The sequence below is a fragment of the Girardinichthys multiradiatus genome, chromosome 12, assembly GCF_021462225.1.
Source record: "Girardinichthys multiradiatus isolate DD_20200921_A chromosome 12, DD_fGirMul_XY1, whole genome shotgun sequence".
Classification (NCBI taxonomy): domain Eukaryota; kingdom Metazoa; phylum Chordata; class Actinopteri; order Cyprinodontiformes; family Goodeidae; genus Girardinichthys; species Girardinichthys multiradiatus.
Genome location: NC_061805.1, coordinates 50,714,461 through 50,728,490, shown reverse-complemented (window position 1 = coordinate 50,728,490; position 14,030 = coordinate 50,714,461). Strand labels below are relative to the sequence as shown.

General features: G+C 51.2%; 1 protein-coding gene across 9 annotated transcripts in view; it reads left to right on the top strand.

The window, feature by feature from the left end:
* Positions 1-5,260: 5,260 nt before the first annotated feature.
* Positions 5,261-14,030, top strand: part of LOC124877874 (synuclein, alpha interacting protein) — a 34,235-nt gene continuing 25,465 nt past the window's right edge. For all 9 annotated transcript variants that reach the window (XR_007040622.1, XR_007040621.1, XR_007040620.1 and 6 more), the window contains exon 1: positions 5,261-5,404. The gene's annotated coding sequence lies outside the window, so the exon portion shown is untranslated. The remainder of the gene's footprint in view (positions 5,405-14,030) is intronic.

Genomic DNA, 14,030 nt, shown 5'->3' with positions numbered 1-14,030 from the left:
GCCTGTGATGTGAGCTTTATTGTTTAATTTAATCTTTTAATTTTTTTAGTACCAATTTCTGGCTATTTTTACAGGAAATGGACTCAAGCTTTATTCATTCCTTTTCGCTGCCGAAGAATTGATCTCTTTTGGTGCAAAAAAACAAGGTTTTCCCTCTGTGACTTTTTATTTCTATTAAAATAACAGCTGAAGTCAGATAGCAGTGGATATGTGTGTGTGTGTGTGTGTGTGTTTTCTGCTGTGGAGTGAGGAGTGGAGTGTGTGTTTGCCTGTAACCACACAAACCAGCAGAGCTGTATACAGACGAGCTCACAGTGTTGTCCTCCATCGCTGCTTCAATAAAGTTTGCTTTAATGTGAACTCCTGTGTGACCTGATATATTCACAATACTTTATTTTAAAGAGTCCTCTTCTTCATCTTTCTGTCCACTGGAAAAAAAACTAATGAAGTACATTACAGAATTATTTATACATTTTAAAATGTTTCCATTCTGTCAACGTGGAAGGAAAACCGAACATGATTTGTCTTTGTTCAAGAAACTATCTGAAAAGTGTGGTGTGCATTTGTATCCCTCCCTAAGTCACCTAATTAGTAAATACAATAAATCTGAGTAATAATCCAGCTGTTCTGTTGGTATGTTGGAGAACATTAGAGAACAACCAGCACAATGAAGACCAATGACCAGAGCAGACTGGTCCGGGAGAAAGTTGTGGAGAAGTATAAAGCAGAATGAGTCCTAAAATGACATCCCAAGCTTTGAACATACCAAAGACACAGACGTCCACCTAAACTGACAGGATGGGCAAGAAGATGCAGCCAAGAGGTCCATGATGACTCTGGAGGAGCTGCAGAGATCCACAGCTCAGGTGGGACATTCTGCTAACAGAGCTCTTAGCTTGTTTGCTACAGAAATCCTTCTTTATGGAAAAAACGTTTATGACAAGAGGAAAGAATCTGGAAAGTGGCTGAAACCAAACCGTAACAAGTCCTATCCACACTTTTTAGCTAACCGTCAAGGCCCTAGATTTTAGGGTGCAGGAAAGTGCTCTGGGTCTGATAAGACCAAAATTGAACAACACATTTTCACCTCTCTGTAAAATGTGCACTACTTTATGTTGGTGTGTCACATAAAATCAAGCTACATCAAACCTTGTGGTTGTAACCTGACTAGGGGTGCACTGATTCTGACCGATCACGATCTCTAAAAACCCTGACCTGCCGATGCCAGTTCTGATTTTCAGATCTTTGTTGAGGTAGATAAGATCGGCGATAAGATCGGTTTTACATCTAAGTATTGGCCCATCACCCAAACTGAGGAAATTGGCGGCTGATCAATCGTCTCTCAATGACGGTGTCGTCGGATATTTGCCTCTGGTAGTATCTCACATGACCAACTGGTTTTGGATGTGTAATGGAATAATTTAAATTGCTTTTGTCCTTCTGAGGTGATGACCAAGTCTTAAATGACAATGGCTTCCACCTTCCTTTCCGCCCCCCCCCCCCCTGGTTGGTCATCCCAAAGCATTTACAAGCTGAAGGGGAAATGTGCCTGAACAAAAAGTGTTTCGTTTTTCTTCCTGTCCCTGGAACCCTGCTGGTCCAACAAACAATTTGTTGCAGAGGAGCCGAGATGTCTGCGTGAAAGTTAGGTTGATTCTCACCTCTGCTCTTCCTAGAGGGGGTGCCAGGCCACATGGGGTTTTGCCAAACTGATATAAGGAAGTGTCAGCCTTTACCTCATCGGATTTGGTCACGGCTCTGCTCAGTAACACGTCTGATGCTGAAAGACCTGTCTCCCTTAAGGCTAAATTAATAAAGCTGGTTGAATGGTTATCATCGTTCTCTTTCTTTACAAAATACAATTTTTCTACAACAGATGAAAGTCCAAATTTAGGGTAGATAACTCACCCTCACATTGACTTTCTTATCATGGGGCTGAGTTACCTCGCCTCGTCAAGGGATATCAGATCCTTCTCCTGTAGCTAGGCCTGGAGAACGCTCACCAGTGGGCACTTGTTGATTGTCTGTGAACCCTCTGTGATTGAGGGTGGTTCCATGTAGCCTAAACCAGCTACATGGAACCACCCTCGAGCAACCCACTACCTGCAGGTGGCACTATAAGGGGACCCGGTGCTGTGTGAGCTATAGGTTTTCAGGTTGTGGCAAAGGTCTTTGCAGTCTAATCCCCAGTTACTATGAAACACCGTTTCATCCATCCATCCATCCATTTTATATACCCACTTATTCCGTACCGGGTCACGGAAGAGCTGGTGCCAAACTCCAGCGGTCTCCAGTCCATCGCAGGGCAACACAGAGACACACACCCATTCATACCTAAGGGCAATTTAGAGAGACCAATTAACCTATCAGTCATGTTTTTGTACTGTGGATGGAAGCCAGAGTACCCAGAGAGAACCCACACATGCACAGGGAGAACATGCAAACTCCATGAACTCCCAGAACCTTCTCGCTGCAAGGTAACAGTACCAGCACCGCCACCATTCAGCCTGGGGTCATTTCCACATTTTTATAAAACTTGAGGAGTTTGTTGCTAGTTTTTCTTTTCATTTTGTTTGAAATCTGTTGTGTCAGACTCTCAGTCTCAGATACTGATGAAAAACAACAGAGAAACATAAAGATGGCTCCACATGGCCTGGAGACTTGCTTTGGCATAGAGTGTTTGTCGCCATCTAGTGTCCGGACAGAGGATGTTCAGCATTCAGGGCCTCAAGCAGTTGTTCGAGCAGCCGCTTCTTCTCATGGGTTTCTGATCTATCTGAACTCATTTACATTCATAGACCTGCAGACCCTAGAGCTGACGTAACCTGTAGCTGAAATGTTTTAGAGGAGTTTTTCTGAATCAACAATAAGTCCATTATTTTTAAAGTTTGTCATTAGATGGCGGTGTTGTGTTGCAGCTGCTGATGCTGGGACTTCACTTTGCTTAGCTTCAGCATAGAGCCACTTTGTGACATAAAGGACATCAATTCATGTCATAAAGTAGCACATATTAGATTTAGTTTCAAATCTCAAATGCTGATACAGAAAAGCCAGAATCTGATAACAATCAAAATAAATAAAACTGAGGGTTTAACCTGTTAATGACGTCTGCTGTCTTTATTTATACTACTGAACAGGCAACAAACAAACAAACAACATCTAAAAAGCTATACAAGGGATTCAGTGTAACATTGAACATGGGTTGTACAATTTACCTTTATTATTTACACTCTCACTGCTGATTAGAAGTTCATTTAAATAACGGCAGAAGAAGAGTCACATGAAAAGTTGAATCAGAATTGAATCTGTTCATTTTCACAGTTTGCTAAGAACAATAATTAAATAGTCGCCTATATGTGTTTTATTATGATGTTTTTATTCTAAGGAAAACGGATCCGAGTAACGGTTCTCCTCCTGTCTGACTGCCAAAGATCGTCTAGTATAAAGATGAGTCGCTCAGATTGAAAAAAACAGCTCCATTTTCAACAATTAACGCCTTGAATTTAACTTCATGTAAACACTGCAAAGTCAATGAGGAAGCGGAAAGATCTAGAATTGTTAACATTTAAAAAATCCATTAAAAAGATAAAGTTTTTATTTTTCATTTTTGGTCTGGCAGGAAATCCATAAAACAAAGAAACCTACTTTTAGTAGAAGTAGTTACCTACTTTTAGTGTTTGTTTTTTACTGCCTCTATGAAGACATAAAATAGGTTCATATAGACCCAAAATTTAGTGAACTAAAGCCAGTGGTGGTTTTGTAGCAAGAACGTCCCGACCTGGGGCTGCACGGTGGCGCAGTTGGTAGCACTGTTGCCTTACAGCAAGAAGGGTACTCTCACCGGGTACTCCGGCTTCCTCCCACAGTCCAAAGACATGCCTGTTAGGTTAATTGATCTCTCTAAATTGCCCTTAGGTGTATGAATGAGTGTGTGCATGGTTGTTTGTGTGTTGCCCTGCGACGGACTGGCAACCTGTCCAGGATGTACCCCGCCTCTCGCCCATAGACTGCTGGAGATAGGCACCAGCTTCCCCGCCACCCACTATGGAATAAGCGGTAGAAAATGACTGACTGACGTCCCGGCCTGGGCTCTTTCTGCAGGGAGATTAACTGTTCTACCAAAAGCATAGTTACATGGTCTCTGTGATTGGGGCGTGGGTATTAGTGTGTGTGTGCATGGTTCTTGCTTGTCCTGTGTGTTTCTGTGTTGTCCTGTTATAGACTGGGGACCTGGACCCCGCCTCTCCCCAAAAGACTGCTGGAGATAGGTACCAGCCCCCCACAACCGTGCAAGGAAAAGCGGGTTTATACAATGAATGGATAGATGGATGCCTCCCTCTCTCTTCTGGCAAATACAAACTCACACACGGAAAGTTTATTCTGCAACTTTTCATTTATGCATGTATTAATGTGATTTTTCATTTTGTTAGTTAAAATTTACAACTTACAGCAACTTAAACAAAAGAGAGAACCTAAGTATATCGTATCTTTATAAATTGAGTTGAGCTTTAACTAGTTTAAGTATTTCAGACTTTGAACCATAATGCAGTTCAGAAAGAAATTGTGAAACAGCCCTTAAAATTAAGCACCAGGGTCAGGTCTGCTAATCAGGTACCACTGTCAGCATCATTAGCAAGCATTGATGTACAGCAGCATTCCTCACAGTGCTTTCACTGTGCCCAGCACAGATGGGTGCCTACTCATGCCGCCCTGGGTGGTGAGCCATATTCCCATGACCACTGACTATAACAACAGAATATGTGTCCAGTCATAACAATAGTTTACACCATGATGTTGCAAAAATACAGAAAGATCATCAAGATTTGACAGATTTCATTCTGGAGTACAGCAACGTTTAATTATGAACAACGAAAAGAAAAAAGGGTTTAACAGGACTTTAAATGTATCCCTATTTTTACATACATCACCAAAGGATGATGTAAATAATTTATGTTTTGGCTCCAACTTTAAAAATATAAATTTATTTAACAAGAATTACATTTCTTTAAAAAAAAAAAAAACAAGACATAACTAATTATTTCAAATATAAACCAGCTTCTGTTATGACATGACTTTTTTCATTCATTATTCTTAAAAAAATCTTTTTAATATATATTTCTACTCAACTAATCTTATAGTTGAATATCTTATATGAATTTTAATTACTAAAACTGGTACTTTACATGGAGCAGCTTCAGACCACCAAACAAACAGAAGTCTCCATCTTTGTGAAAATGCGTCGGAGTGAGCCCTCCTGTCCCCTCCTCCTCTCTGAGGAGTCTTTGTGCTCCTGAAGACTGAGAGGCGACGGAAGGAAAAAAACAGCTGGATCTCTGCAGCTAGCGGCTCCTCCGGCTCCTCAGACCGGCCCGTTCCTCCGGGTTCCCATCCGGACTTCAATAAGGTACCGTATTCTAGAGCTATCCATGACGTCCTGAGCAGACAGCTCCATGTTTTCAACCAGAACCGCCTGTTCGACCCAGTTTTCCAGCAGCTTTCCCTGTTAGCCTGTTAGCTTCCACGGCAACCCTCTGATGCTGATTAGCCTGTTAGCTTAGCTGCTGATCCTCTTGCAGAATGAGAGGATTAAATCAGCTGGCAGCAACAATCAGGACAGATCCGAAAAGATTATCTGGAAAACATCCTAGACTCTCATTCCCACCCTGAACATATTCAGTTTGTTTTCCAACTCTTGGAAAATTAGGCTGGAATCACTAAATGTTGCGTTCAGGTGTCATTAAGTTTAAGTTTTATAATTAACCTGGAAAAAACAAGAATGTCTTTTAAACGCCGCCACGAAAGGACCAAAAATACATCATTTTAAATTCTTGCAATCATGTTTACGACTATTTCTTTGTAGCTAATTAAATAACCAGATCCTAATTTAATTTTTTTAGAAAAAACACATAAAGGTGCTTCTTATTTTTTGTTCAAAGCAAGTTTATTAAAAAACAGATATATGCTTTGATTTTTCTTTCATAATAAATTTTTATTACATTTCTCTGTTGAATTAAAAGAAAGTTTTCTTGGATGAGTTTGTTTATTATTGGCAGGAAAGGAAAACCAGAAATCAGCGCCAGCCAGTCCAGCATGGAGCATCTTTCCTGTATTATGGGTTTAATAGAAGTAATAATATTAATTTAAAGCCCTAAATAAGCTTATGTGCATCCAGATTTTCAGTACTAGCTCTTAAATTACATTTTACTGTAAGTAATGAGTTAAAACTTTAGCAGTTGACTCTTGGTTGTCCGACAATTTGTATTTCTGACTGAAGAATTGTAGTATTTTTATGCTCTGACTTGATGTTCATGAGATAATTTATCCCCAAACAGTCATCATCTCTGCAAACCTGTTAAAGACGTCTGCTCCTGAAACTGCTTCTCTCCGTGTTTAGGCCAGGGGTCAGCGACCTTTTTAATTCCATGAGCTGCAGGGTTTAGATAGTTAAAATGTCTTTGTGACCTTCTCCACTTCCAGCTCCTTCCTACCAGACTTCAACACCTTCATGTAGTATAGAGTAACATTAGGTGTTCTTAAGTCACATGACAGATCTAAAACACTCCAGTTGAAGTTGATAAACTTATCTTTAATCCACATAAATCATCAAGTTAAATATTTGTTCATCAGCTATTTAGTAATTGTACATATCTCAAGTTGCTCTTGAATTTAAATCACATTTGTCTTAAAAACTATATATAACTATATGCGCAGAAACCCTGAGCATATAGGGAAGTAGCACAGCCCCTCCCCCACATGTTGCTGAGGTTGATGGCCACAGCCATATTTGGATTTTTGGAAATCTTGCCAGTTGCAGGGAACGGGGACAGTCATGTGGCGTGGGAACGGGGACAGTCGTGACGTGGGAACGAGGACAGTCATGTGGAATGGGAACGGGGACAGTCATGTGGAATGGAAACGGGGACAGTCGTGGCGTGGGAACGGGGACAGTCATGTGGAATGGGAACGGGGACAGTCGTGGCGTGGGAACGGGGACAGTCGTGTGGAGTGGGAGCGGGCACAGTCGTGTGGAGTGGGAACGGGGACAGTCGTGTGGAGTGGGAACGGGGACAGTCGTGGCGTGGGAACGGGGACAGTCGTGAGGAGTGGGTACGGGGACAGTCGTGTGGAATGGGAACGGGGACAGTCGTGGCGTGGGAACGGGGACAGTCGTGAGGAGTGGGTACGGGGACAGTCGTGTGGAATGGGAACGGGGACAGTCGTGGTGTGGGAACGGGGACAGTCGTGAGGAGTGGGTACGGGGACAGTCGTGTGGAGTGGGAACGGGGACAGTCGTGGCGTGGGAACGGGGACAGTCGTGAGGAGTGGGTACGGGGACAGTCGTGTGGAGTGGGAACGGGGACAGTCGTGTGGAGTGGGAACGGGGACAGTCGTGGCGTGGGAACGGGGACAGTCGTGAGGAGTGGGTACGGGGACAGTCGTGTGGAATGGGAACGGGGACAGTCGTGGCGTGGGAACGGGGACAGTCGTGAGGAGTGGGTACGGGGACAGTCGTGTGGAATGGGAACGGGGACAGTCGTGGTGTGGGAACGGGGACAGTCGTGGCGTGGGAACGGGGACAGTTGTGTGGAGTGGAAACGGGGACAGTCGTGTGGCGTGGGAACGGGGACAGTTGTGTGGAGTGGGAACGGGGACAGTTGTGTGGAGTGGGAACGGGGACAGTTGTGTGGAGTGGGAACGGGGACAGTCGTGTGGAGTGGGAACGGGGACAGTCGTGTAGAATGGGAACGGGGACAGTTGTGGCGTGAGAACGGGGACAGTCGTGGCGTGGGAACGGGGACAGTTGTGTGGAGTGGAAACGGGGACAGTCGTGTGGCGTGGGAACGGGGACAGTCGTGTGGAGTGGGAACGGGGACAGTCGTGTGGAGTGGGAACGGGGACAGTCGTGGCGTGGGAACGGGGACAGTCGTGGCGTGGGAACGGGGACAGTTGTGTGGAGTGGGAACGGGGACAGTCGTGTGGAGTGGGAACGGGGACAGTCGTGTGGAGTGGGAACGGGGACAGTTGTGGCGTGAGAACGGGGACAGTCGTGGCGTGGGAACGGGGACAGTTGTGTGGAGTGGAAACGGGGACAGTCGTGTGGCGTGGGAACGGGGACAGTTGTGTGGAGTGGGAACGGGGACAGTCGTGTGGAGTGGAAACGGGGACAGTCGTGTGGAGTGGGAACGGGGACAGTCGTGTGGAGTGGGAACGGGGACAGTCGTGTGGAATGGGAACGGGGACAGTCGTGGCGTGGGAACGCGGATAGTCGTGTGGAGTGGGAACGGGGACAGTCGTGTGGGGTGGGAACGGGGACAGTCGTGTGGGGTGGGAACGGGGACAGTCATGTGGAATGGGAACAGGGACAGTCATGTGGAATGGGAACGGGGACAGTCGTGGCGTGGGAACGGGGACAGTCGTGTGGAGTGGGAACGGGGACAGTCGTGGCGTGGGAACGGGGACAGTCGTGTGGAGTGGGAACGGGGACAGTCGTGTGGAGTGGGAACGGGGACAGTCATGTGGAATGGGAACAGGGACAGTCATGTGGAATGGGAACGGGGACAGTCGTGGCGTGGGAACGGGGACAGTCGTGTGGAATGGGAACGGGGACAGTCGTGGCGTGGGAACGCGGATAGTCGTGTGGAGTGGGAACGGGGACAGTCGTGTGGGGTGGGAACGGGGACAGTCGTGTGGGGTGGGAACGGGGACAGTCATGTGGAATGGGAACAGGGACAGTCATGTGGAATGGGAACGGGGACAGTCGTGGCGTGGGAACGGGGACAGTCGTGTGGAGTGGGAACGGGGACAGTCGTGGCGTGGGAACGGGGACAGTCGTGTGGAGTGGGAACGGGGACAGTCGTGTGGAGTGGGAACGGGGACAGTCGTGTGGAGTGGGAACGGGGATAGTCGTGTGGAATTGGAACGGGGACAGTCGTGGCGTGGGAACGGGGACAGTCGTGGCGTGGGAACGGGGACAGTTGTGTGGAGTGGGAACGGGGACAGTCGTGTGGAGTGGGAACGGGGACAGTCGTGTGGAGTGGGAACGGGGACAGTTGTGGCGTGAGAACGGGGACAGTCGTGGCGTGGGAACGGGGACAGTTGTGTGGAGTGGAAACGGGGACAGTCGTGTGGCGTGGGAACGGGGACAGTTGTGTGGAGTGGGAACGGGGACAGTCGTGTGGAGTGGAAACGGGGACAGTCGTGTGGAGTGGGAACGGGGACAGTCGTGTGGAGTGGGAACGGGGACAGTCGTGTGGAATGGGAACGGGGACAGTCGTGGCGTGGGAACGCGGATAGTCGTGTGGAGTGGGAACGGGGACAGTCGTGTGGGGTGGGAACGGGGACAGTCGTGTGGGGTGGGAACGGGGACAGTCATGTGGAATGGGAACAGGGACAGTCATGTGGAATGGGAACGGGGACAGTCGTGGCGTGGGAACGGGGACAGTCGTGTGGAGTGGGAACGGGGACAGTCGTGGCGTGGGAACGGGGACAGTCGTGTGGAGTGGGAACGGGGACAGTCGTGTGGAGTGGGAACGGGGACAGTCATGTGGAATGGGAACAGGGACAGTCATGTGGAATGGGAACGGGGACAGTCGTGGCGTGGGAACGGGGACAGTCGTGTGGAGTGGGAACGGGGACAGTCGTGGCGTGGGAACGGGGACAGTCGTGGCGTGGGAACGGGGACAGTCGTGTGGAATGGGAACGGGGACAGTCGTGGCGTGGGAACGGGGACAGTCGTGTGGAGTGGGAACGGGGACAGTCGTGTGGAGTGGGAACGGGGACAGTCGTGTGGAGTGGGAACGGGACAGTCGTGGCGTGGGAACGGGACAGTCGTGGCGTGGGAACGGGGACAGTCGTGGCGTGGGAACGGGGACAGTCATGTGGAATGGGAACGGGGACAGTGATGTGGAATGGGAACGGGGACAGTTGTGGCGTGGGAACGGGGACAGTCGTGTGGCGTGGGAACGGGGACAGTCGTGTGGAGTGGAAACGGGGACAGTCGTGTAGAGTGGGAACGGGGACAGTCGTGTGGAATGGGAACGGGGACAGTCGTGGCGTGGGAACGGGGACAGTCGTGTGGAGTGGGAACGGGGACAGTCGTGTGGGGTGGGAACGGGGACAGTCATGTGGAATGGGAACGGGGACAGTCATGTGGAATGGGAACGGGGACAGTCATGTGGAATGGGAACGGGGACAGTCGTGGCGTGGGAACGGGGACAGTCGTGTGGAGTGGGAACGGGGACAGTCGTGTAGGGTGGGAACGGGGACAGTCGTGTGGGGTGGGAACGGGGACTGTCATGTGGAATGGGAACAGGGACAGTCATGTGGAATGGGAACGGGGACAGTCGTGGCGTGGGAACGGGGACAGTCGTGTGGAGTGGGAACGGGGACAGTCGTGTGGAGTGGGAACGGGGACAGTCGTGTGGAATGGGAACGGGGACAGTCGTGGCGTGGGAACGGGGACAGTCGTGTGGAGTGGGAACGGGGACAGTCGTGTGGAGTGGGAACGGGACAGTCGTGGCGTGGGAACGGGACAGTCGTGGCGTGGGAACGGGACAGTCGTGGCGTGGGAACGGGGACAGTCGTGTGGAGTGGGAACGGGGACAGTCATGTCGCGTGGGGACGGGGACAGTCGTGGCGTGGGAACGGGGACAGTCGTGGCTTGGGAACGGGGACAGTCGTGGCGTGGGAACGGGGACAGTCGTGGTGTGGGAACGGGGACAGTCGTGTGGAGTGGGAACGGGGACAGTCGTGTGGAGTGGGAACGGGGACAGTCATGTCGCGTGGGAACGGGACAGTCGAGTGGAGTGGGAACGGGGACAGTCGTGTGGAGTGGGAACGGGGACAGTCGTGTGGAATGGGAACGGGGACAGTCGTGGCGTGGGAACGGGGACAGTTGTGTGGAGTGGGAACGGGGACAGTCGTGTGGAGTGGGAACGGGGACAGTCGTGTAGAATGGGAACGGGGACAGTTGTGGCGTGAGAACGGGGACAGTCGTGGCGTGGGAACGGGGACAGTTGTGTGGAGTGGAAACGGGGACAGTCGTGTGGCGTGGGAACGGGGACAGTCGTGTGGAGTGGGAACGGGGACAGTCGTGTGGAGTGGGAACGGGGACAGTCGTGTGGAATGGGAACGGGGACAGTCGTGGCGTGGGAACGGGGACAGTCGTGGCGTGGGAACGGGGACAGTTGTGTGGAGTGGGAACGGGGACAGTCGTGGCGTGGGAACGGGGACAGTCGTGTGGAGTGGGAACGGGGACAGTCGTGTGGAGTGGGAACGGGGACAGTCGTGTGGAATGGGAACGGGGACAGTCGTGGCGTGGGAACGGGACAGTCGTGGCGTGGGAACGGGGACAGTCGTGTGGAGTGGGAACGGGGACAGTCATGTGGAGTGGGAACGGGGACAGTCATGTCGCGTGGGAACGGGACAGTCGTGGCGTGGGAACGGGGACAGTTGTGTGGAGTGGGAACGGGGACAGTCGTGGCGTGGGAACGGGGACAGTCGTGTGGAGTGGGAACGGGGACAGTCGTGTGGAGTGGGAACGGGGACAGTCGTGTGGAGTGGGAACGGGGACAGTCGTGTGGAGTGGGAACGGGGACAGTCGTGTGGAGTGGGAACGGGGACAGTCGTGTGGAGTGGGAACGGGGACAGTCGTGGCGTGGGAACGGGGACAGTTGTGTGGAGTGGAAACGGGGACAGTCCTGTGGCGTTGGAACGGGGACAGTCGTGTGGAGTGGGAACGGGGACAGTCGTGTGGAGTGGGAACGGGGACAGTCGTGTGGAGTGGGAACGGGGACAGTCGTGTGGGGTGGGAACGGGGACAGTCGTGTGGAATGGGAACGGGGACAGTCGTGGCGTGGGAACGGGGACAGTCGTGTGGAATGGGAACGGGGACAGTCGTGGCGTGGGAACGGGGACAGTCGTGTGGGGTGGGAACGGGGACAGTCGTGTGGAATGGGAACGGGGACAGTCGTGGCGTGGGAACGGGGACAGTCGTGTGGAATGGGAACGGGGACAGTCGTGGCGTGGGAACGGGGACAGTCGTGTGGGGTGGGAACGGGGACAGTCGTGTGGAATGGGAACGAGGACAGTCGTGGCGTGGGAACGGGGACAGTCGTGTGGAGTGGGAACGGGACAGTCGTGGCGTGGGAACGGGGACAGTCGTGGCGTGGGAACGGGGACAGTCATGTCGCGTGGGAACAGGGACAGTCGTGGCGTGGGAACGGGGACAGTCGTGTGGAGTGGAAACGGGGACAGTCCTGTGGCGTTGGAACGGGGACAGTCGTGTGGAGTGGGAACGGGGACAGTCGTGTGGAGTGGGAACGGGGACAGTCGTGTGGAGTGGGAACGGGGACAGTCGTGTGGGGTGGGAACGGGGACAGTCGTGTGGAATGGGAACGGGGACAGTCGTGGCGTGGGAACGGGGACAGTCGTGTGGAATGGGAACGGGGACAGTCGTGGCGTGGGAACGGGGACAGTCGTGTGGAGTGGGAACGGGACAGTCGTGGCGTGGGAACGGGGACAGTCGTGGCGTGGGAACGGGGACAGTCATGTCGCGTGGGAACAGGGACAGTCGTGGCGTGGGAACGGGGACAGTCGTGGCGTGGGAACGGGGACAGTCGTGGCGTGGGAACGGGACAGTCGTGGCGTGGGAACGGGGACAGTCGTGTGGAGTGGGAACGGGGACAGTCATGTCGCGTGGGAACGGGACAGTCGTGGCGTGGGAACGGGGACAGTCGTGGCGTGGGAACGGGGACAGTTGTGGCGTGGGAACGGGGACAGTTGTGTGGAGTGGGAACGGGGACAGTCGTGTGGCGTGGTAACGGGGACAGTCATGTCGCGTGGGAACGGGGACAGTCGTGGCGTGGGAACGGGGACAGTCGTGTGGCGTGGGAACGGGGACAGTCATGTCGCGTGGGAACTCACTTTTTAATGAACAGTGCAATTAATGGTGACTCCAGGCTCTGGTTACAGCCCGGCTAATTAACCCGCTGGTATCAACCAGAACGGCTAAAAGGTCGAATATTCTACCCAGCATGCACTCATTTAATCCTTCACGTGATTAATGTAGCTTTTTATGTTCTAAATACTGGTGGAAACGGATCCGGTTGGTGCTGGTGAATCTTTCTGGACACTGACTCAGTGAACGAGTTCCTCCTGTCCTTTCTGAGCTCTCAGCGTTGGTTCCTGTCTAGATGTTGGTTCTGATCCCAGTAGAATAAAACCTCGTTCAGTGAAGAAGATGCAGCTGGGGAATCAAGAGATGTTTAATGGAGTGATGCAGCGGTTCCCTGACAGCTTGGAATGCAGAAAGTCTGCTCTATTTTAGACGAACGTCTAAATTCCTCCTGAAAACTCCAGAGCAACATTTCATCTCTGCTTGTTGTTTCTGGCTGCCTGGAAGGAGCGAGGCTCATCAGCTGTTCACATAAACACAGCAGGCAGATGTTTGCCTCCTCGTTTCTCCCTTCGCTCCTATTTTTGACGGCGGCTTTCCGACCTAAACTGTTGTTATCCGGGTTGTCGGGCCGGACTGTTTCTCAAAGCTGCATTTAGGGGGTTTTTTTTGGCCGTCGTAGTTTGGCGGTTACTCCCACGCAGAAAACAGCTCCACTCTTTCAGCTGCTGCTGTCAGAACATCCAGGGCCTTCAGATCAGAACCAATACATTATTCTGTAGACATTCTTGTTGCCGCAGTGCTTCATGACGAAGTTTGGAGTTTCTCCTCCTATGGGTGTCCTTTCAGGACTTTCAGGACCATTTTCCTCTCTGATGAAGAGTGGTTTAACTAGAAGCTCCTGCTGGGTTTCTGAGCCTAAACAGAACAAATGGAGGAGTCACATTTTCTGCTTCAATCAGGATCTGCTCTCCAGATCTCAGTTCAGCTGAGATGTCTCAGTATGAGGACCCAGAGTGAGAGAACGCTCCCTGGGAACATCTGGATCTGATTGTAGGTCCACCACCTGATGACTGCATGGATCTGAGCTCTCAGCACGTTCAAGCGGCCTCTTCTGATCCATGCAGACCTGCAA